Source organism: Rousettus aegyptiacus, unplaced genomic scaffold (assembly GCF_014176215.1).
Source record: "Rousettus aegyptiacus isolate mRouAeg1 unplaced genomic scaffold, mRouAeg1.p scaffold_m13_p_1, whole genome shotgun sequence".
NCBI lineage: Eukaryota > Metazoa > Chordata > Mammalia > Chiroptera > Pteropodidae > Rousettus > Rousettus aegyptiacus.
In genome coordinates, this window is record NW_023416284.1 from 181,535,265 (window position 1) to 181,559,927 (window position 24,663).

Genomic DNA, 24,663 nt, shown 5'->3' on the forward strand with positions numbered 1-24,663 from the left:
AGAAACGTTTAATGTGTACAATTCTCTGTCCTTAAAACACGTTTTCCAAAATAAAACTGGTGTTTTTCTCATGGTCATGATAAAGTATTAAAACACACATAGAGAAAATAAAAAAAAATTAGGAGTCCTACCATGCAGAAAGTCACCGTTAATATTTTTGTGAATATTCCCTTAGCCGACTCTCTTACCGCACACGCACACTTACAAGCACACACACTCACAAGCACACACTCACACAAACACACAGACACACCGTCTTAAATATGCGGCATCACACTATGCATGAGATTCTGTCCCTTTTTCTTGTTACCTTGATAACATGAACGGATTGTCTTTTCATGCCAAACAGTACAAACACTCATCTCCGTTTCTCAGGGCCGCTCACCTTTCCCTCACAGGCACTGACCTTCCACCAAACCCTGAGTGATGATGCTTGCGTCAGAGAGTCCCCTGTGCACGTACATTAGCAAGTCATTCGGACGATCGGAGCAGGGAGCCCTCCCCGAGGCGCAGCTCCTGCTGGGCTGATACCTCCTGCTAAAACCCTCTTCAGACTGTGTCCATGCGACCCCCGCCCCTCCCCCGCAACAGCGGCGCGGCCAGTCGCTCCTGCCTTCCCGGAGTCCCAGAGCCCGGGCGCGGCTTGCCTGGGTCCCTCCTCCCTCCTTGGCCGGACACGCACTCACCTGCCTTCCCTCCCACCACGAAGCTTGGCGCCACTCTACGCCGAGAGAAAGGGGGGCAGGTTTTGCATGTCGCCTTCCTCGGATCAAATCGGGACAGGTGGCAGCCCCGCAGGCGACGTGATGATGAGCACCGTGTGTGCTCGGGCCAGGCTGACCTCGCAGCCTCCCCCGGCAGGCAGGACACCAGAGCCCGGCCTTCCTCCTGGCAGCGGGAGCCTCGCAACTCGGGTCCCCCGCGCTCGGGGTCGAACGATGCTGCCGACTCGTGGATTAAATACCGGCTGAAAAGCATGAAAACCTATTGCGTGAGATTAGCTAACTTAATACCTTAACAGTTCTATTAAAATGTTTCATGCCAAAAGGGGGAAAAAAACCAACCTTATGGCTGGCCTGTTATTGCGAGGAAATCTTTGAACGCGTCCCCCGTACGCTGTGCCACGTGCAGGATCCCCAGGTCTGACGGCCAGCGAGCGGCTGTGGCATCCAACGGAAGACGTACGAGGAGTCCCCGTGGGTAGCTGTGGGAGACGCCACCGCTAAATGCACAATTCTGCGCGATGGGGACCTCGTCCGGCATCTCGCTCCCCAGGAGACACCCCGGGCACCCCACTAACCAACGCCATGTGGGAAATGCGCTCGGCTGCAAAGGCAGCGGGCGTCTCTGTGCGGCAGCTCTTCGGCATGTCAGAATGACAGTCACGCCACGAAGACGAATGGGACGGCGCGGGCTCGGCGGCTGGGGCTGCTTCACTGGAAACGCGGCGTCAGGTGACAGAACGCGCTGTGTCGGCCCTGTTGGTGACGTCGCCAGGCCCTGTTGGTGACGTCGGCAGCGGCTTCTCCGTGTGCACGGAGCCCACTGTGTTGTTCGGAGGAGGGCCAAAGGGAACACTTCGGAACCCGATTCCTTTTCTTCTCAACGTTTAAATCGGGGGTGGGAAGCTTGGTTCTTTACCCTTCCCGATTTATCCACAGTCCGCGCCCCCTTTCAGGCGGGCGCGTGGGAAGAAGCCCCGGAGTGTGCGTTAAGCACTCAGACCCGCTAGCGTTCTCTGTCTGAAGCACACGGCACCCTCGCCTCCCGACAGCCTGGAGAAAACGCGACCAACCTGTCTGCAAGACACGCGTCGTAAAAGGAGGTGTTGTCAACGTGTCAGATTCATATACGTGGGCTTCGGTTTTCTCGTGTGTTTGTGAAAAATGGCACTGTCCTGGCTTAGTGCCGCATCACCGCTTCTTGTGATGAATGACTGAGGCTGGCTTTGGGAATGACTAGTTATGTCAGAATAATTTCCAAAAAAAATAGACTCATCAGCACTAGTCGATGAGCTCGTAGGAGACAGAAGTCAGTCCTCCTCTGCAGATAGCTATGCTCCTCCCAAAACGGAAATGAAAGATTTCATTCCGAAGCCAAAACAGCATCCACTACATTCACCTCTCGAATTTTGTGAATAAATCATTGAGGTTTTAAAATTCACCCCAACCATGGCTGATCTTTTTTTTTTTTTAAGTCCAGGTATCTAACCTGGAATGGAAACTTTCTCTCAGACCCTCTTCATTTAAACAGGTATAAAATTGTAGCTCAAAGCAGCTAAGAAATTTTTGTCCCCAGGTGCGGACATATGTATCCCAACAACGTCTGAAGATGCGGAGGGAAGATGACATTTCGGGGTTTGCTGCAGGGCGTCTGACAGACCTCTGTCTCTTCCCTCGCAATCCTGAAACCAGGCTAAGGAGGCAGCTGCCCCCGCCCAAAGCTGGCTTGGAGGTCTCAACAGAGCAGAAGTCATCCACGCCAGGCAACAAATCCAGCACACTCTGAAATTTCAGTGACTCCAAGCTCCCATTAAAAAAAATAAAAAATAAATCACTTTCTTATTTTCTGTTAGAGCAGATTTTAAGGAAGGAGCCCTTTATTGCTTGGCCACACATGGTTCCGGGCCTAATTTGCATCTTTGGTTTTTGCCACAGTATTGTCATGGCAAAGTATCGTTTATTGGGATTCGAGGGGGGCTGAGTTCGGTTTTCTTCTCTGTTCCTGTCCACCTTCGCTCCAGTGACCTCGGTGACCTGCTCGTGTGGAGAAATGTAATAATGACCTTAGTCTTTAGGGTGCTAGTGCTTTATGCTAACACCTTAAGCTCCATTTCTAAAGGAAATTTTATTTAAAAAAAAAAATCTAAGGACTGCAACCTATCCCTCTCATTTTCCTTTTTTAGACTGCAATTTCCACTGAAAAAAATTTCTCTTTTGTACATTTCTGTGTCGAATATCCTTACCCGCTTTCTGTTGAAATAGCTCGGCTTCAGTATTCTTGAGATAGGAAATTTTAGAGAAAAATAAGGCACTTTCTCATTATGTCTTGTAACGGGAGAAGTATAGCTCCCTAAATTAAATCTAAATCCATCTTAATGGTGCCTTCTACAAAGTGTCTCTGGGGAATTGGTTCAGCTGGCCTTTCTGCAAAGGGCCTCACACGACCTGGAGGATTTATTTTCGAAGAGCCTGCACTCTGTGGACCTCTTCCTGAGGCCTTAGTCCCCTGGATCGGGGGCCGTAGTCACCCACTATGAAGGTGTGGTCCCTACAGCAGGTCTGGTGAGGTATATACGCGAGCAAACTGCACGTCATCCGACTGCTCTCTCTCCAAAGGCCGTGATTTAAATTTACAGGCGGGGCCGGTGGGTTAACTGTCACTGCCTCGCTCACCACGTGCACCGCCGTCGGGGGGCCTTAAGACGGCTCCGCTTTCGGGGCTCACTAATCCAAATCACTTTATAAAAACACCCTAAGATTAACGAATCGATGATCCTTACACACCACAAAATTGGTTACCTCTCAAAGGCTTTCTTCTGACAAGACCTACAGCCTGCACAAGCCTCGTTCTCATGTAATTTGGATGGGAGACAAGCAGGAGGCAGCCCTGCTGAATGCTGGCGGCGGGGAGGGCGGAGAGCAGAGAGAGTCGGCCTCACGGACGACGTGTGACAGCCTGCGACGGGCAGCGAGAACAAAACCGGCGGATTCCCAAATTTCCACTAAAATAGAGTTTAGGAAGCTTTAAGGGTCCGTTATTAGAATGCTAGCAATTTACCGAAAACTTGAGGTATCATCATATGTCTGTGTCACGGAGGTCATTTGAGAAACAAGAATCGAGACTGGTTTTACTTTTTAAACTCTAAATACGACAAGTAAATATGACTTGTTTCAGATGGAAGTCACTCTACTGAGTACTTTCGTGCTAACCCGAGCATAAGAGTAACACGAATTTAATCATTTTCATGGCAAAACGCATGCTCTTCAAAGGTCAAATTCGTTTGTGTGTTTTTAAAGATGTTTTGAACGTATGAGACCCACGCTACGTAAGTGATTCTAGCAGTGGCACCCGTCGAGCTCTGTTTTCCGTTATTAAAGTGTAGCTGACATAAAATATTGCCTTAGTTTCGGGCGTATGACGACGACACGGTTATTTGACATTTATGTACCTTATGAAGCGATAAGTCTCGTAACCGTCTGCCGCCATCCAAAGGTATACGCACCAAAGGTATACACCTGCACTGTGTATCCCATCCCCGTGACATGTGTAACCGGGAGTCCGCACCTCTCCATCCCGCGCACCTTGTCGCTCGGCCCTCACCCACCTCCGCTCTGGTAGCCCTCCGCTTGCCCTCTGTGCCTGAGACTCTGTTTCTGTTTTGGTTTTCAGATTCCCCGTCTAGTTGAAATCACGCGGCACTGGTCTTTCTGCCAGGCTCGTTTCCCAGAGCGGAACGTCCTCCGGGTTCTCCCAGGCTGTCGCGAATGCCAGGGCTCCTCTGTCCCATGGCTGCGCGCGGCGCGGCTCCTCCACCGCCCATCCGCTGACAGGCGCCCGGCGTGTCGCCACGTCTCGACTTGTGCGCCGTGGTGCGACACACATGGAAACACAGAGATCTCCTTTTTGCGATGCCGGCAGATACTTCTGATTTTCACGCACTTGATAAGCTACCGACTTCCTTACCTGTGCATATGTTTCTGGCGAACGTCCCTCAAAGTGCACCTCGATTCCAGAGGGTTCATTTCTGAAAAAGCAGTGCGATGCATTCAGGCTCAGTTTCATATCCATTTAACCGAGCACCGAAGATCAGCTCTGCGGTGAAGAAGCCCGGACGCCAGCACCGTGACCACACGGTCACCGTTGCCACCACCGGCGACGTGACGACCTGACTCTGGGCTGAAGGGCAGGGTGTCCTGGGAAGCACACGGCATCACCTCCGTGATGCTCAAAAATAAAACATTAAAAGAAAAAAAACATATCCTTTGGTAAAAAAAATAACCCAGTATGGTTAGGTGAGAAGTCTATTCTGCTTTGAAATTTCGTGGGTCTGCCATCGACGATGCTCAGCTGTGACAGCCAGCGGTGACTCATGACGCCATCCCCGTCACTGTCCCCGCCGCCTCCTGGAGCCCGGAGCTGGCCGGAGCCCCGGGCCTGCCGTTCTGGGGTTGCTGACTGGATGCTTCAGTGGCTTTTTTTAAAAAAAATTTTTCTTTCACAGCTGAGAAAGTTTGAGTTTCTCTAACAGCCACAGATAATCTGGGCGTTATCTAATCAAGTCGGTGCGGTGTAAAGTGATGTTTCAAATACCTAAAGGTAAGACTGGTTCTTTCTTTTCAGATTGCTGCTGAATCTAATTGAATAGAGTTATGAATGGACTCTGGCGGCACGCTAAATCAGCCGAATCGCCAATAACTCTGTATACTCTATTCCGTGTTATTTTTCTATCTAACTATAAAATATTCTAATGGAGAACAAAGAAAAGAATAATGCAGTTTTTATCCGACTCTTCACAAGACAAAATAATCCCATCCTTTTTGAAAGAATATTGAATACACACTTTTTTAAAAAAAGGATCAAAGTCTTGCCTTTACACCGAGGTAATGTCTTGTGGCTGTGGTATAAAGGACGATTGTGAACATGCAGAAACTAATTTCTACCTTAAAGATTGAGGACTAAAATATAAAGAAGCAATACATTAATTTCCATTGACTAGCCCACTCATTAATTTGATTAGTTTTAACATTCTCCTATGCTCATATAATGTGGAACCAGTAATAGAAAGAAGATAGAGACAGAAGGAATGTTAATGATTTACTACTGATTGTTCATTTATTCCTTCAGCAAATATATACTGAACCCCTGAACAATGACTAAATGCCAGGAGCTGGTCTAGATAGGAACAGAGATGCTCAGGGCATAGTCCTGGCCCTCATGAAATTCACATTCTACTAGGTGGTCAGATAATGTTTAAATAAATGCATTAAAGGGGAAAAAAAAAAAACCCTTTCAGATACTGCTGAGTGTTATGAAGAGGATGAAGCAGGGAGATTGGAGCAGGCCGAGCCTCCCCAGACCGGGCTCCGGCCCTGTGGCGGGAATGGCCTTGGACAGGACCGGGAGAAGCTGAGGCCAGGAGCCGGCCAGGGGCCAGATCAGGATGGACTTCCGGGGCCAGGGGAAAGGGCTCAGGTTCAAGTCCAGGAGTGAGGGGAGGGCACTGGAGCGTCTCACACATGGTGCTGGCAGGATGTTCTTTATACTTAACATTTTCCTTTGAAATAATTTCAGATTTGCAGAAGAGTTCCAAAGGTGGTGAGCACGTTCTCAGACGCTCTCACCTGTTTTCCCTGAGGTTAACGGTTTACACAACCGTGGCACATTCCCCACGATCTTGCGTAGAACAGAATTATGGACTCGTGATCATGGCCAGCACTGGCCAACTGTTTTGTGTGTCCCAGAAGCCATTCCACGTGCTTTACACGCATTAGCTCACTAGTCCTCACAGAATCACCGACTCCGGGGGCGGTACAGCTCTCATCACTCCCATGTCGCAGAGGAGGATGCTGAGGCCCGGGGAGGCGGGTAAACTCGCCCGGGCCTCCCAACTGCTGAGTGATGAGGTGCGTTTTCAGACTCACACCGTCTGGCTCCAGAGCCTGAACTCTGGAAGGACTCGAGGCGCAAAACCGGATGCAGGGACACGGGTTAGGAAGGTGAGACAGGGGGAGGGTCGATTAACGAGACCTGCTGATGCGTGTTGCGGGGGGAGGAGTCAGGGTGACGCCTTCCTTTTCATCCTGAGCAGCTGCAGGTGGGCAGTGCCTTTCAGCAAGCGAGGAAGAGCAGGCGGGAGGGAGCTACGGGTCTGCTCCGGGCAAGCTAAGCGGGAGAAGCGAAGCCTCCGGCCCGGCCGAGCGAGGACAGTGGACAGCGAGGACAGCGTCGGAGGGGCCGGGAGGGAGAGAGCATGTCACCTGCTGGGACGCCAGTGAGCCAAAGGGCTGGAACTGGCCACGGGACTTTTCCCCAATCCCCGCATGAATCAGCTTAAAACGTTTCAAAATGTGAGAAGCAACGGGACCTGGTTCGCTGGTCCTACGTCCTCAGCCTGTCCCCCCCTTCCAGGCTCCCGTCCTGGCTCTGTCCTATCGGGAGAGGAACCAGGGAAGATGCAGGGAGAGAAAGGGAGGGAGCGGGGCAGTCTGGGAGGGGACACGGAGGAGCCCGAAGGCGAAGAAGGCTCTTACTCCCCTAACGAAAACCCCATCTCGTTTCTTTCCAACATCCAGATACCAGTAAAAGACAACACTATATTTTCTCCCAGATTTTTATTAGCACTCAAATTGTCTGCTTCGGAATTTATCATCTACTCAGGTCTTTTATTACACAGCCACATATTTGATTTGTAACAGGACTAATTAAGTTATTTGCGGCATAACCTTTACAAAGTTAATACATGTGGATATTTCTGCATGGAAGTTATGAGACTTAAAATCTACTGAGTAATTTGAATAATTAATATCTTTTAAAAATTTTTTGGAAGTACTAGTAGATGTATAAGAAAATTAAAGATAAAACTATAGTGGAGAAGAGAAAAATTAATGATATGAAACAAGAAAATAAAGGTAATAAATAAACGAATTATAAAAGTATAAGTTCCAGGGAGGAAACACAGTTAATGAGATGGTCAGAAGTTGGGAGACACCTACATGAACATGGGTCAGCAAAAGTGATTTACTGTCATGAGCAAATGGAAACAGCAAGGGCCAGAGGGCGTATAACTGATTGGAAAACGTAACTGCAGAGAGCGGACAAGCAACGCCGTGAGGGCTCCGAGTTTACCTTCCAACTGTCTGCTGACTTCGTGTCAGAATTTTAGGTATAAAGCAGTGACAAAATAGTTACGTATATATACATATATGTACATGTATATGTGTATGTATGTGTGTGTATATGTACGCATACATATGGCAACCGGTGTAAAAGAATGATGAAATGGTAAACATGGCTTGAAAATTAGAGACTGTGAACTGTTCCTGAGACATTTGAAGACGCTTCTCCTCTCTGGAGAAAAGTCACTCCTGCTGGTAAAGCCCAGGGCCTTTGTCTCCTCTCTTCAGAGGGTATTTGTCTTTATTTCCAGATAGATGTTGGCCTGCTTCCACACACACACACACACACACACACACACACACACACGTGTGCATGCATGCACATACACACATGGTTAGAGTAGCTTATATTTCCACTTAAATGCATGCAAAATTCTGTGTATTTTTCCTAGTACAAAAGTGGGGAAGATCTTATCATTTTCACCAGATGCTCAAAGGGGTCAGCAATCAAAAGAGAATAGAACAAAACAGAAAAGCAAATTAAACACTACAATTCCAATAAGGTACTAAAGCATAAATCCGTTGAGGAAAAAATATTTTCTTATATGTCTCAGCATCTGCAGGGCCTAGCACAGTGTTTGACATGTAGTAAATGTTCGATAAAAATCTATTTGTTAAGTAAACAGATAAATAACTTGTCTTGTCTTTCATCTATACACTAGGCCTAGTGTTTTGGGTAAACGAAATAAAATATGGCATTTAAATATAAACCCATAAGCCACATACTAAAAGAAAAAGAAGTCTATAAGACAGGATTGTATTTATTAGCATTAAATTCTAATAAAGTCCCACATTAAGGAACACGTGACTGTGAGGAAGGGGGTAAGCTACAGAGGGCGGGGGGAGAGAGGGCGGAAGCTGCCTGCTTCAGTGTGAGCTTATTCACACTGCACTTTCATTTCGAATTTAGGCATCTTGAGTTTTAAGAATTTCAATTTGTCTTTTTAGCAAGGAGAGGCCAGAGTAAAAATCCAAAGCATACACAGGCTTAAGATTTTTTCATTATATGAGATCTGTGTAAAATAGGATTCTTTTTCTTGAATTCATCAGCTCATTTAGCTATTTCTTTCCTTCCACGCCACAGAATGTGTTTTTCTCTCTTCAAAGTCTAAGGTACATGGTATTTTAGGATAGATATTGTCAAACGGTATATGGCATATAGGCTTGTAAATGCTTCTTGTAACACGCCCTTCCAAGTATCCCAAGGGTCCCTTTATATTTGGCTGTTGGTGACAATGGGGGTTGTGGGTTGAATTATATCCTCCAAAAAAGACAGGGTTCAAGTTCTAACCCTGGGTGGCTGTGAAAGTGACCTCACTGGGAAACACAGTATTCGCAGATGCCAGCAAGCTAAGAGGAATTCAGGAGGGAGGGTGGGCCCTGTCCTAATACGACTGTTGTCCTTTTAAGGTGAGAAGAGACGGAGAGGCACACGGGAAATGCCACGGGGGTAGCTATTGGAGTGATTCGTCTACGAGGCAAGGAAGAACAGCCAAGGGTCGCTGGCAGAAGCCAAGAGAAAGGCGCGGAACAGCCCCCCGCCCCCACCCCCAAGCCGTCAGAAAAAGCGGGGTCTGCAGACGCCTTGATTTTGGAAGTTTGGTCTCTCGAACGGTGACACAATCATTTTCTACTGTTTTAACGCATCGTATGCTGGTGCCCCTGGGAAACAGACGGTGGACAAGAATGGACATCTTCCGGGGACGAAGATGCTGCCAATGCAGTGCTCACTCCTGTTTGTGACCACGTGAAGTCACTGCCACCGTGACGGAAGAAGGACCGGAGGAGACCGAATCGCAGAACACAGAAGACTCTGCGAAGGCTGTTCTCTTCCTATGCCACGACTATTTAACTCAGTCTAAATACTTCCTTTGTGATTCATCCCCGAGAACATTGCTGAGGTAGAAACGCGCCTTCTCTAGGACCCCGTCATTCGACAGCGCAAAGTCTGCCTTCCTCCGCTGCGACTCCGAATGCCCTGGACTGGGGAGAGGGCACCTTGAGCGCGTCACTTAGAAACAAGGTTCATTTGCACTGGGCGGGCTCTCGTTAAAGGCAGCCGGGGCCGACCTTGGGCGACCTCCGCGCCCCTGGCGTCTGGGGTCCTTTCACCCGGATCTGGGCGGAGGCGAGGGAGCAGCCTCCTTCCCGCCAGCCGCCCCATGTCCTACTTCTAACTGGCTCTTCAGAGCCATCGCTCAGACTCTCGCAACGTATTTCCTTGCAATTTGGGCTTTTATTTGTTCGTGGAAAGGAAACAATAAAATGCGGCTGGATAAAGTGACAGGACTAAAAAGCAATTCTCGAACGTTTCTACTGCTGTGTGTCAGCGACGAGGAACGTGAGACTTACTGGTGCGACTTTCCATTTCGCATGCACACAGAAAAAGAACATAAAACACTACGCCCCTTTCTTCAGTAACTTCATGAAAACGTACATGAATCCTTAATTAATTATATGTGGGGTTTGACTTTCACACAGTTTCTTCTTTATCACACAGTGCATTTTCCTAGAAAAGCTCTGGAAATGGACTTTTTAGAAATTCCCCCAAACTTCTGTTTGGCATAGCCTGATCGTCACTCCACGCTCACGCCATTCTCCGTCCTTCCTCGCTCCCTCCGCCCTCCTTCTCCGGCTTCCTTGCCCTCGCTCACTCGGACCAGCCAGAGCCCTGTCCTGCCCCTCCCGGGGACATGCCCCGTCCCGTCACTCTTTTCTGAGACGTTCTTCCTCTCCGCCCGCCAGCGCTGTCCGGCTCCAGCCGGGCTCGCCAGGGTCACTCTGACTCAGCGATTCCGCTGGGCATTCCCTCCACAAGCACCTGCCTACCGTGCCCTGTGCTACAGAAACGCAGCATAAGTAAATTTCCATTAAACCTATCGTTAATTGTTCAAATTTGTCCTGAAAATTCTAGCAAGTAGAATAAGAGATGAGAAAGAAGTAGGTATATATATAGTAAAATGAGACAAATGTTTAAAAATTCAAGAAAATTATCTGAAAATTATTTGGAAACTAGAAGAGATAAGCAAAGAAGCTGCCTGTGTATAAATTCAATTTACAGTAAAAAAAAAAAAACAGAAAATAAGATGAAAAAATGAATTCAAAGAACGAAGTGGGAGGCATTACACTCCCTGATTTCAAACTACACTACGAAGCTACAATAATCAAAACGGTATGGTATTAGAGTAAAAACATATATAGATCAGTGGAGCAGAGCTGTATTCTGCTCTCTAGCCCAGAAAGGCATCTTTGCTTATACGGTCAATGGATCTACGACGAAGGAGACAAGAATACATGGTGGGGTGGAGACCATCTCTTCAATGAGTGGCGTTAGGAAAACTGGACAGACACATGCAAAAAATGGACCTGGACCATTTTCTTATGCCATGCACAAAAATAAACCCGAGATGGGTTAAAGACTTAAACGTAGGACCTGAAACCATAAAACTCCTAGAAGAAAACACAGGCGGTAAATTCTTTGTCACTGGGCTCCGAAACATCTTTTTGGATGTGTCTACTCGGTGGGAACAATGAAAGCAAAAATAAACAAGTGGGACGACATCAAACGAAAAAGTTTCTGCGCAACAAAGGAAACCATCAACAGAATGAAAAGACGGCTTAGAAGGAGAGAAGATGTTCACAAATGATACATCCTATAAGAAGTCAATGTTAAAAAAAAATAAGGAATTTATTCAAATTAACACCAAACAAAACAAAACAAAACCATCGACATGCACATACGCAAAGGAACAATTAAAAAATGGGCAGAGGCCCCGAAAAGACGTTTCTCCAAAGAGGATGTACAGATGGCCAATAGACATCTGAAAAGAGGCTCCACCTCACTAATCAGCAGGCAAATGCAAATCAAAACCTCGATGAGATACCACCTCACCCCCGTCAGGATGACCGTCACAATAAACCAACAAAGAGGTGATGGCGAGGATGTGGAGAAAAGAGCCCTCATTCCCTGCTGAGGGCACTGCAAACTGGTGCAGCCGCTGTGGAAAACAGTATGGTGAGTCCTCAAAAAGTTAAAAATAAAGCTGCCATTTAGCTCAGCAATATCTCTTCTGCGTATTTATCTAAAAAACATCAAAACACTAATTCAAAAAGATATAGGCATCCATATGATCATTGCAGTATTATTTACAATAGGCAAGACATGGAGGCAACCTAGATATCTATCGACAGATGAACGAATAAAGATGTGATAACAGACTATTACTCAGCAATAAAAAAGAATGAAATCTTGCCATTTGCTACAACATGGATGAACCTGGAGGTTTTACGCTAAGTGAAATAAGTCAGAGAAAAGACAAATACCATATGATTATGATTTCACTTATATGTAGAATCTAAAACAAAACAAAACAAATGAATAAACAAAACAAAACAGAAACAGACCCTTAGATATGGAGCACAAGTTGAGGGTTGCCAAAGTCAGGGAATGGAAGGTGGGGGAAAGAGAAGAAAATGTTAGGGGATTTGTTTAAAGCTGTTAAATAAAAACTTCAAATTGCTTCAATGAAAAAAAAAATTAAAAACATAAAAAAATAGAAAATAAAGATTCCAGTGCCTGAGACTACTCCAAAAGGCCCAGATAAAGGCATTTTTTTGTTTTGTTTTGTTTATTTAGGCTTTTAAAAGATCCCCACAACATTCTAATTTGCAGTCAAGACTGAGAACAATTGTTCTATAACTGATTAGGCCCTAGTTGAAAGAAATATTGTGCGGCAAAGAGCCCCCACACCCAAAAAAGTGAATTTATAGTAGCAATAAAAATACAAAATGCCTAGGAAAAACTCTGCCAGGAAATGCGGGGAACTTAACAACAACAGCAAGAAAAACACCCGAAGCCTCAAAGCCTCCCTGACCAGTAAAAGATGGCTTGCGTCACAGTGTATTATGTTAGTAAGTGGCAATTTACAACACAACCTTCCTACCTCAGGGGACTCTTCTCTAAATTACTAATCAGACAATGTTTCAAATTAGTATTGCATTTCTAAGTTGTATTTACCACTTGATTTTGTATTAAATGTATCTGTTTTTCTATCTAGTTTAGTAAACAGAAGTGAAACAGGAACAAAAAGTAAAATGGATTTTAGTCGCCATTACTTAAAACACAATGTATTTGGCAAAACTAAAAGCCTTGATTTGCTAATAAAGTGCTATGGTGTTATACTTAAATATCAAAAGAAGATAATCCAATATGGAAAAGTAAAATAATTCATGTTACTTGCCACCTCTAAGTGGCTGACTAAATCAGTTATCTGATCACTGTATTTTGATCTAAGTGTTTTTGTTTGTTTCAATCTATAACTATCTATCTATCTATCTATCTGTCTATCTATCTATCTATCATCTATCTATCTATCATCTACCTATCTATCTAATTTATCAAAGTAGCCATGCAGACACAATTAGAATTAAGGCCATTCCTTAAATGTTAAAATAGTGGATTTTTATATCAATTGCTCAAGATATAGAAAAGACTTTTCATACAAACAATTTGCTAGAATAAACTAGATGAAAGTGAAATTCGATACTGGTTTGCCTTCCAGTAGCTTCATCATCTTCAGTATGATTTACTGAGAATATGAAAGTGTTCTTTAATGTGGACTTAACTTTCGTTGCTGCTCAGGCCCTATTAAACACGCTCTGCTTCCTTAGAAAATGTTAACTTTAAAGAGTTCCTTTTGGAATATTTCAGTGTGAAAGGGAAATGTCAAGGTTAGAATTGCTAAGAGATTTGCTTTCTGTGTGTGTGTGTGTGTGTGTGTGTGTGTTTCTGGACTGTAAATAATCAACCACCTCCAGCATCAAGTTAAAAGATTTCTTAAAAGATTTTTTCTTCACACTTACAAATTTAGTATAACTTTTATTTCTTTCATTACATTTACATGTTCAGAATATATTGTTAACTTATCATGCCTATATTAATAAAGCTCAACAACTGAAAGCTCATAATGAGCAAACTAGGAAATATAAACTAGATATAATCCTTGCCATCAAAGAACCCACAGCTTAGTTGATTAGATATATAAACCAATAAATAAAATAAGAGGCAGAATGATAATAGTTCTGTAATTATACATTCGCTTCACTTCCTTGCAGTGCATTTTGCTTTAATCTAAGCTAGCTTTGTCTAGCCTGACAGAAGTACAGACTCACCGGCTTTCTCTTCCCCAGAAATTCCAACCTGTACATATACTGAACGTCCACTCCTTTTAATCATTAAGCCCTTGGGACATTAGGTTCTGGTCAACATCAAACTCACTTAAGAATAAAGCTTCGGATCTATCGACCATGACCAAGATACAGTAAACCTCAAACTAGAATAAGGCTTTAATCAAACAAAGATAACGCATTGGCCTCAGTTATGTTTCAGCTCTGAAAAGTGGAACCCGTAGACCACGTGCCCCGGAAACGGAACAGAACAGTGTCACGACTGGCATCAGGAGCTGATGCCAAGATCGACTGCTCCCTGCCCTCACCCCGTCTACAACAGAGCCCATGACCCCAGCTGCCATGGCAACCACGATTAATGATTTTCCCCTCATGTAACCAGCCGCTAGAGGCCACAGGGGGGCCAGGTTTCTGAGAGCACTGGCTCACCTGCGTCTCTGCGCTTGGTGTCAGCTCCTTAAACAAACCTTTACTTTCTTGGCTGCGGTCTCCTGTTGGTCCCATATTTGGCTTGGATGTGCGCGGACAAATGGACCCTTTGAGTGTGTGGTCACAGTGCTCATAGAGACTCTTGTTTATAATAGTCTACACAGTTTGGAAATCTCTTATACACACACGTTACTTCCCTCGATACACACACAAGACACCGAGGTTGACCAGGAAGTCCACATCATGCCTCGTTTAGGAGTGGAAGGGAGCGTCCGCACTCACACCGCTGGCCTCGACTGGGCTAAACTGCGGGTTCTCTCCTGGGCACCATACTGACTAACCTCTATTTCATTCACTCTTCTGTGCTCTAAAATTTCGTTGACATGTCTCATCTGACTTTTCTCTCAAATTTTTTGTTCTTGTGGGTTTATAGTCTTTTTTATTTCTTTGGCATCATTTCGGTGGGGTGTGGAGTGGCAGCAGATATAAACCCGTGGAACTTCCTTAAGAACCAATGTGCAATAAAACCATTTTTAGCCGTAAGCTCTGCGAAGGCCTTAAAGAGGGTACGGGTTTGACCTGGGCCTTTAGAAATGAGTAAGATAGAGATCACTGTCTTTGTATCTGTCACAGAGTGTTGGAACAGCAAGAGAGGGGCTCGATTTTCTTTTCTTGTAAATTAAAAAAAAAAAAAAAGCTTTCGCAATGCAGGGATGATCAAGATCATTTTGTTAGAGACGAACTTTGAGCTTTTGGCTTCAACAGAGTTTCAAAGTAGGATTTACAAGGCTGCATCCAGGAAGAGGTGGTATTTACATGACACACACGGAAAGCCTCCTCCAAAGCCTTCTGCGCGCAGCTCGGCCTGCGGTTCACCTGCCGGCATCTCCCTATGCGTACGTCTGTCTCCAGGTGAAAATGAGCGGACGGATCTGAAGTCCAACGGAGAGCACTCCAGGGGGAGAGGACCTGGCGCATCGGCCAGCCCTCCGCAGACTCGGTCCTGGCTTACGGGGGTTCGCATGCTCTGGGATGCGGGGTGGTGGGTTAGTAGTCTGCACACGTGCAGAAGCGACGATGGGGAGGGACCCGCTGGATTCCGAAACCAGTACTCTAGACTAGACTAGTTTCTCTTTGTCTGATAAAAATCACTTAAATTGGAATAAACCTTGGACTTAAATTTATATGCCACTTTATTTTTCATTCTAGAGTAACACACTCGAGCTTCTCAAAATCGACTATTTCTTCATTCTCATACTATTTCTGGTAAGTCATTTTTCAGGAATAGCTGTAAAAGGTAGATTAGTGTACCACCTAACCCCGTTAAAGATGAGAATGTCACATTAAGTGACAAAAAATCTGTAGAAAAAATGTTTTAGATTCAACGGTTCCTTTTATTCTGTGAAAAAAATCTGTGTGTGCCTGAGTGTGAATTGTGTGTCTATGCGTACCCTGTGTGTGAATGCATGCGTATACGCGCACCCTGTGTGTATGTGTGCATATGCACACCCTGTGTGTGAGGACGTGTGCATACGCGCACCCACACACACAGACTTTGCATCAGCGGTGGCCACATCAGACAGATTTTTCATGGCAGTAGGGAATGAGGGGCAAGGTGCTACTCTTTCTAGGGAAGAAGTTACCACCTTTCGATGAGTGGTACCGTAGGGCAGGGGTCCCCAACCCTTGGGCCATGAACCGGTCCCTGTTGATGGCCTGCTAGGAACTGGCCTGCACAGCAGGAGGTGAGCGAGCGAAGCTTCATCCATATTTGCAGCCGCTCCCCAGCGCCAGCATCACCGCCTCAGCTCCTCCTCAGGTCACCAGCACTAGATGCTCACAGGAGCACTGGTCCCTGGTGCCATGAAGGTTGGGGGCTGCTATTGAGCAAAAAGGTCCTATGAGATTGGGCAGAGAAGAACAGGGGGACTTTTCAGGCAGGTGCAGACACCTAGGCCAAGGCCCCAAGTCCAGAGAGACCACCTGAGGGATGAAGCTCTTCGAGGAGCCTTGAGTTTTGGGGGTCTGTCAGGGCGGCAGGGGAGCGACGGCGGTTAGAGGAAATGAAAAAAGGCCTTGCCGGAGTGCAGCGTTTTCCGTTTATAATAAAGACCTTGAAAGTTATCCCAAAGGCCTGGGGGAGCCATAAAATCATTTTATGAGACAGTGACATCAATTCCCGTTTTAGAGCCAAGACTGGGGATGGGTGTGAAAAGCAGGCTGTTGCCGGGCGATCAGCGGAGAGGATGCTCCGCACTCCTGGCAAAGCGCTACGTGACTGACTGCCGGCGGGGGCGGCCGCAGCAGGAGCGGGGGCTGGGGCCCGCGGCCACGGGCCAAGGCGTGGGTGGCGCTGACTGGACTCGGCGGCCGCCCAGATGCGGCAGGAGGGGTCAGGGATGACTTCTCGGGTCCGTCTTTGACCAGTGGTGGACGCTGCCAGGAACAGTCCCTGGAAAAGGAGGACGTCCTCCCGCTCCACGTGGGAGGCTGAGCAGATGCGTCCACGTCTCCCACGCCCTCAAGCTCCGCCGAAGCGACTGACGTGGGAGGAGCAGAACGGGGGTAAAGCCACCACCACAGAGAGCTGGGGCGAGGCGGGACAAACCTGAGGGGAGGTGCCAGTCAAGCTGCAGAGCACAGATGGGAGTGGAAACCCACTCTGCAGCCCCGAGGAGGCTGGGGCGCAGCCGTCCGCAGCACGGGGGTCAGGAGGCAGCAGCCCGGCCCCGCCGCAGACCCTCAGGGAGGCGCGGGAGCTGGGAACGCGGGTACTGGGAGCCTCGGCGTGCGGGCAGGGGCCGCGTGAGAGCACGGGCTTGACAATCTACTGTCGTGAGCCCTTAGAGTCTAGCATCCCAACCCCCAGCCTGGCAGGCCAGGCGTCTGGACCTCCCCACGCAGCTGAAGACATGTTTACTCCCCAACGAAGTCCACGCAGAGGGGATCTGGCCGCGGGCCACCGGCCACAGCTCGGGAGGACGTGAGGGGCCGCACTGAAATCGGGGAAGTTGTACGAATGGCTGCATGTCGGCGGGTGCTGCCCAGCCCCTTTCCCTGCCTGGGTCCTCGGCTGACGGGGCCCAGACACACTGCAATTCCCGTCCCTCCGCCACCCGGCAGGGAACTGCTGTAGTTTCTCTCTGGACAAATTCACTCGTCCTCTCACCCCGAAAGAGCTCCGACATTTGGGTGTGCCCCCACGGTTCGCCGTTCTAACCCCCACAGCAAAACCTCAAATTTAAAAAGCCCCACCCCCTGCAGTTTCCAATAAGCATTTTTACTGCTTGAGAAAAATAAATGAAAAGCGAAGAAAGTAGAGCTACCTAAACAGAGACTTGAAAATAAAGGATGAGGCCAAAAAAAAAGAAAAAGAAAAAGGGAAGAAAATAATTTAGGTAAGAGTCGGAAACTTAAAAAAAGGAAAAAAACTATAACCAATAGCTTTAAAGAGATAAGAGTTTTCCTTAAAGAAAAGTATTCAGAAGATAAAGAAGAAATCTTTAACATTAAAATGGTTGCAGGAGAAAGAATTAAAGATTCAATCAATGCAGAAATGTAAGGCCATTTCCGAGGACGGAAGGCCACGTGTCTCTGGATTCTCAGAGCCCGTGTACGAATGGAAGTGGGACCAGGCAGGAACGAGACGCGAACCACGGGGGCACCGTGCGCACAGTGGGGTGGTGGGGGGGGCAGAGCTCACGCACAAACGGGCCTGGATGCGACCGCGCCGCACTTCAGCAGCACGTCCCGAGAGCCTGGGGGAAGGCCTTCGGCATTCTGCAGGAATACCACGTCCTGCCCAGGCGTCCATCTTCCCGAACGACCGACAATGTGTAGGAGAAGAGACGGCAAACCAGCCGAGAGGGAGCACGGGGTTCGGGGGAAAGGGGGCGGTCCACGGAAAAGAGTCCAAGAGCGTTTTCAGAGTCCTGAAGTGTTAGCCGTGCAGCGCGTCCCTGCTGGCTCAGGGGAGAAGGTTCCAGAGCGTGGTCTCCACCTGGAAACTGGGGAGAGACTAAGCATATGAAGGGATTTTCGGGTCTGTTAGAAAGCCTGGGGCTGAATTAATGGTAAGTATACAGAAAACCAGGTACGTAAGGAAACAAACACAGAGCCAGGTCGTTCACCAAAGTCAAGAGAAAGCGAGTGTGAGAAAGGCAATTATAACACGGTGCCCTGAAGGACGCTCTCAGGTGTCGGGGAGATGGAGGCGGAGGAAGGAGGGGTGTGTGTGTGTGCGCGTGTGTGTGTGTGTGTGCGTGCACACGTGTGTGTACAGCATGAAAGGAGGAAACCATCTTTTATTGTAACAGTTTAGTAGCTAGTAATTAAAACAAAAGCAAGAAGTAACAGTATAATTGTACTGCACGAAATCTTTTAAGATTCATCTTAGGATTTTTCATGGATTTTTTTTTTTTTTAAACAACTAAAGTTAGGATGCATTAGGATTGCCATGCAGGTGGCAGTTTTGGTACGGCTGCCATTGCTTGCACGAGCTCGCCAAAACCTACAGCATGGCCGACTGTACTTTAGAAAGCCCAGCCGTCGTTGGTCACTGTGAAGAGCAATGCTGCATCTTCAACGCTCCTGATTTTCACAGGCTGCTATCGTGTGGAAAGACCCGGGACAACTCCAGTTCTGAGACCAAAAGTGCCCGAGGGCGCTGGGTCCTGAACGGGAAGAAGGTTAGCCATGCCTTCATCTATTTGGCTCTTGAGTTTTTAAATACATGTACATGGGGGCAACTTGGATAAGTGTAAATAAAAATTTGAGACATTTCAAGGGATTAAAAACATCTCTCGGTGAATTGGCAGCGTTTTACACTTTTTCTTGGTGGCAAATGAAACGGTGTTGGTTTCTGAATCGAGTAAGTGCGTGGCGAGACCGGGGCAGTGATAGGGATGAGGGACGTGGGTAGTTCAGAGATATTTAACACTTCGAGCTACAAACAAGCATTTTTTTTTTTTGATGAAATGTTAAAATTAAATAACAAACAAACAAAAAAGCCATACGGGAGAAGGGATTTGGAGAAGGTGGGCTGGCGAGTTGAGCTAAGCCTAAGGCTTTAGATACGTTGACGTTTACTTCAAAAATGGGTGCTTTGCCCCAAAGCGAGCGTGGTGGGTGTGGAGCTCTGAGCTGGCGGGACCGCAGGGAAAAGCTCCGCTGCGAATGTCCGCCATCGCTGCCGAGGCCACCAAACACGCGAAGTGGCCACATTTTAAAGGAGCTTCGAAGACAGACAAGTCACTTTGTAGAATCAGAAATAAGAGACTGTTCTCCACATGTTTAGAAGGACAAGTCATTGGTATCTTTCTTAAGGTCATCATTTGAGTGAACAAAATAAAGCACAAACCAAAAGTTTTTTTTTTTTAAAATTAGGCGATGACTCATAATGTAGGATTATTCTAAGTCATTACCATTATTTGCATTAATAGCTAACAGTGAATTTTGTTACATGCCAAGCGCTATGCTAAGGACTTAAACTTAGTTATTTCACTGAGTCATCCCAGCGGCCCTGAGGACAAGGGAGGACCTGGGGTGAAGCCGCTTGCCCGAGTCATGGCCCCAGCTGCCTTGCGGCGGGGCAGGGGTTCCACACCACAGGCGAACCCAGGCACAGGGGTCTGGGCAGCTGCTTCTCCATGTTTCTCAGTTTGACTTATCTTTTGTAAGATCTTTGCATATTTTAGCACGGCCAAAATATATCTAAAAGTAGTAGGCAAAATAGGTAGCTGAGTAGGAATTTAATAAATGCTTGCTGATTGTTGACTCACGTATTAATTTATTCTACCTGTACAAACAGAGTTAAGAACACCTAAGCCCATGAGTCACCGAGGACATGAATCCATTAATTCGGGCTGCTGAAGACGGGATGGAGATGTTCAGTGAAATCAGCAGCGTGGAAGCGAGTGTGAGCTTTGCCCAAAGTGCGCGAGGCTGAGGCTCAATTCTCACTCATAGCACAAGTTTTCCATTGCTGATCTAACAAGTTGGCACCGAAACGGCTCGCAGTGCCCATGGGTTACCGTGATTCCGCAGGCTGGCGGTGGGTGCAGGCTGGCCCGGCTGCTTCTCCCCCTGGAGTTCCAGAGGACAGAGGGGAGTATAGTAACGATTACCGAGAGGTGCGCCACCAGACTGAGACTCCGGGTACATTTAGATGACATTTCTAACTCTTCCCCGTATGACGGATGTCCGAGATACTTTTTAGGTACTTAACGTAGGCATTTAAATAATTTAAATTATTTCACATACGTGTATAAAATGACCTGAGTTATTAAAAACACATATACCACATAAATAAAATTGTGTGATGATGTCTCAGGTGTCAAGATACAACAGGAATGTTAAGTTTTATAAAAAAAAAAAGAAATCCTTTTTGGTATCATTAACAGATAAGACTTTTGACAGCTGGCAAAATTCAAATAACATTTATGGAATTTCAAACAAAATCCTTCACTTAACATCACTTTCCTCCCCCATACTTAATTGGTCTCACAACGACAGATTCCAGTTGGGGCACTCTTAGGTTTGGAGGTGAATGGTCTTGGTATAGAGAATTTTCTCCTCCTCACCCCTCGGCAATGATAGCAGTTTCTTACTCTTGCTTTATTGGGGAAAGAAGAAGAGAGACAGAGACAGAGACAGAGAGGGAAAGGCAGAGAGAGACAGACTGAGAGCGAGGGCTGGGCAAATCTGTGCATTTCTATGAGAGGCTGAAGTCTCATTAGGTCTTCATCATAAAGAGGATGGGACAACCAGCGTTTCCGTAATGAGGTAATACGTGCACACACGGAAGTGAGTCTTTGACTAACCAAATGCTTTCTTTTGTGTTATGTCCCATTCTTGGCTGCCTCATGGTGAGTTCTCCCCGGCCCCCCATTTTATGACAAAATAACCTCGAGGCCCATTGTTCAAGCCAAATGACAAATGGGTAGAAATTTGGAGAGATTGAAAAAAAATAATTTTTCAGTGACTACTAGATATCTGTTCTCTGGTCTCGGAGGATATCTAGGAGATAACTACGTTAGTAACATATCAATTATTAATTAATACTACAGCATCATATGATACATACACTATGTAACTGATGTGCCATTCGTTACATTAATAAACACGGAACAGAGATGCTGCTGACGCTCTTCCCTCCTTTCCCCTGCCCCGCCGCCTCCCTTCCAAGCCCCGCCGTCTGCCCCGTGCCTTACGCACTGCCTCTGATGCCCTGCTCATCTCCCTCGCGGCTGTCGGCCAGCCTAGACTCCCTCGCCTGCTTCGCTGCCCACAGTATCCCCCGTGATGCACAGCTCCGTGCGTGTCTTTGATCTGGTGGCCTTTGCAGCGTGGAGCAAAAGGTTCTCCCTGTGGGGAAGCCATGAAACACAACAGGTTTGTCCCAGGCTCTCTCTCCAGGGGAGGGGACAGGAGCTGGCCTATCCCTTTTATACTGTAATGTTGAACTCTTGAAAGGAAAGTTAGTGCAGGAAGCAATGTCCCCAGGGATACGCACACCCCTTTCACAGGATATTTCTGGTACTTAAAAATACTTTCAGCAGTTCATTGACAAATCAGGAAAATGTTGATGAGACCTAAATTCACTTGCATCATTATTAACAAAACAATTTCAAAACATTTAAATATGTTCATGAATATTTTAGAATAAATTACCTTAAAACATGCATTTCTGTTTCAGGGGACAGGAATGGGCACATTTCGTAGTGATTGCAGAGTCTTCAAGGAGAAATGTAATCACGAACTTTACTAAGGTGACTAAACGGTATATAGATATATGTTTTGTTTCTTTGCAACTATGTTTCATCACAGAGGAGTTTGAACAAATTGGTAGATCACACGATGTTTCTGAGACATAAATGTGTTTAACATACGGGATGGCATGGGGCATTATGACAGCCACAGTCCTAAGCAGCCAGTGCAAGAACTCTCAATGGAAAGGTGTGACTTCTCTTGTTGTTAAATCTGTAGACTCCTTATGTTCAGTAATCAATGCTCTGATTTACTCAGAAATGGACTGCGACGAAAGAAAAAGACAGTGAGAAAGTGAAATCCTGCAGATTCCCCTAAACGTGCCGGGGTGTGGTCTGCCGCAGGTGCCTGCTCCGCCCCAGGGAATTACACGTGCGTGCGTAAGCGCTAATCTGTGTTCTCGATGACCTGCGACCTTAACGTCACTTTGGTTTGACTGCATGCCTTCTAGCAAATTGCAACATGTATCTTTTCCTGTTGGTGTAGGAGGCATTTGGTGCGGGGCTCCGCTTCGTGTCCCATGCTCGCTTTGGAACAGAAAGTTATTTTGCTGGGAGGATCCCTCCCCTTGCCTGACCTGGTGGCCCGGAAGGTGGACAGCTTCAGTGTCAAATCCATAAGGAAAGTACTTGGTGCCATGCCTGGGAAGCCATAGACATCGTGACTGCTCCTGGCCCTCTTTCTGGGTAAAAAAGCAAGTCTAATTTTTTTGCTTGCCTAAATTTTTTTTGTAACTTCCTTTTCTCTATCACTTTCTCCTTCCCTCAAAAATACTAAAAAATTACACTAAGGGCTTGTTCTAAGCTTTCTGGCCAAACCTACCTACAAACTATACATCAATAGCAGACTAATTGTGCATAAAATTTAAATTCTAATGCACTGCCACATAAAAATGCAAAAAAATGTCAGTAATGTGACGTCTAACGCTGAGCTCAAGCCAATGAGGGCCACCCAAGACGGCTGGTCCGGATGCAATTATCTCGCATGTACTCCAACTGCTTTCTTTCATTTACTTTTATTATGCAAATGTGCAAATCTAATTTTAATCTGAGAGACTGTCTAGAAGATTAAAACTTCACTCATGTCTTACTTTCCCTAAGTGTAATTAAAGATATGAAATTTTTTTTTCTTCATTTGAGGACGACTTCAGCTGCCGGTGCGAGCTCTTCATAGCTGCTGCCCACAGGTCAAGGAACCAGGACGGGCGCCCGGAGCGGCCACGCTGGCTCCGCGCTGATCTTCGTTTCCCAGTGGTTCCGGTGAAGGGGGCGTGGCAGCGAGATGAGCCACAGGGAGAGCAGTTTTCAGCAGAGGGCAGCAGAAGCCCTTTCCTTGGTGGAGGGAAGTCACAGCAGAGTGTGAAGGGGCTCCAAAACCCCCGGTTTGTTAATCACGAAAAGACTGAAGATCTGGAAAGGTAACAGCGACACGGGCTGCGTGGTGCTGGGGAGCGTGAGGTCACTCGGATGGGCATCACACGAAACTCTACAAAAACTGTCTTCATTAAAACAAAACAAAACAAAACAAAAAAAAAAAAAAAAGAAATCCTGGCTACCCAGCATAGCCAAGAGACTACAGGGAAACTCGAACTTAATAAGTTAATTTTTTCCCCTTGTTTTCCTCGATTTTACTGTCTATTTTCATGATAATAGTAGTTAAGTTGAACCAGGAGTTTTTTTCCTCATTTTTTTCAATAGATCTTGATATGTTTGTTAGACTGCGAGCTCACATTATAAAACCCATAATAATATCCACTTATATAACAACCGTTAACACCGATGGAGTTCTTGCCACGTACCAGTTTGTTAAGCTGTCTGCGGACACAATTTTGTTTGAACCTCACGGCAACCCTGTCAAGTACTAATATTACCATTTTCTACTGAGGCTCCGAGGGCGCTCGATTCAAACTTACACTTCGCAGGTGGCGGAAGCAGCCTTGACTCGAATTTGGATGTCTCCGCATCACAGCTGAGGGCTGCGTTCTCCAGCTGGGCGGCCACTAGCCACGGGGGCGGGTTCAAGGCGGCCACACCGGGGTGCTCTGATGGTGTCAGCTGCACTCCGGACTTGGCAGACTCAGTGTGGGAGACTGTGAAGTATCCCATTCACGATCCTTACACTGGTTACATGTTGGCATTATAATATTTTGGATACACTTGGGTCTCATCAAAGATATTATGGAGGTTAAGTTCACCTTAATGTGGCTAGCAGAGAGTGTGACATCATGAAATCGGCTCACGCGTACTGCCATGGGCGCCTCTGGCTTCAGACCCTCAGCTTCCACACTGCCCGGGGTCCGTGAGGGCTTCTTCGTCGCCACCCCCAGGAAAATCAACGAGCGTGAGAAATTCTGAAAGTCGCTCTACTTGAACCTGAGCAGCTT

General features: G+C 46.6%; 1 protein-coding gene and 1 long non-coding RNA gene across 6 annotated transcripts in view; one reads left to right on the forward strand and one right to left on the reverse strand.

The window, feature by feature from the left end:
• Nucleotides 1–24,663, reverse strand: part of PRKN (parkin RBR E3 ubiquitin protein ligase) — a 943,383-nt gene that overhangs the window by 151,549 nt on the left and 767,171 nt on the right. The gene's annotated exons all lie outside the window — the stretch shown is intronic.
• Nucleotides 19,411–22,955, forward strand: LOC107514745. Of its 2 annotated transcripts, none has more exons than XR_004950266.1 (3): nucleotides 19,411–22,282; nucleotides 22,539–22,660; nucleotides 22,767–22,955. It is a non-coding gene; the product is annotated as an uncharacterized LOC107514745 (long non-coding RNA). The 2 variants fall into 2 exon arrangements; XR_004950275.1 differs by having other exon boundaries at nucleotides 22,539–22,652.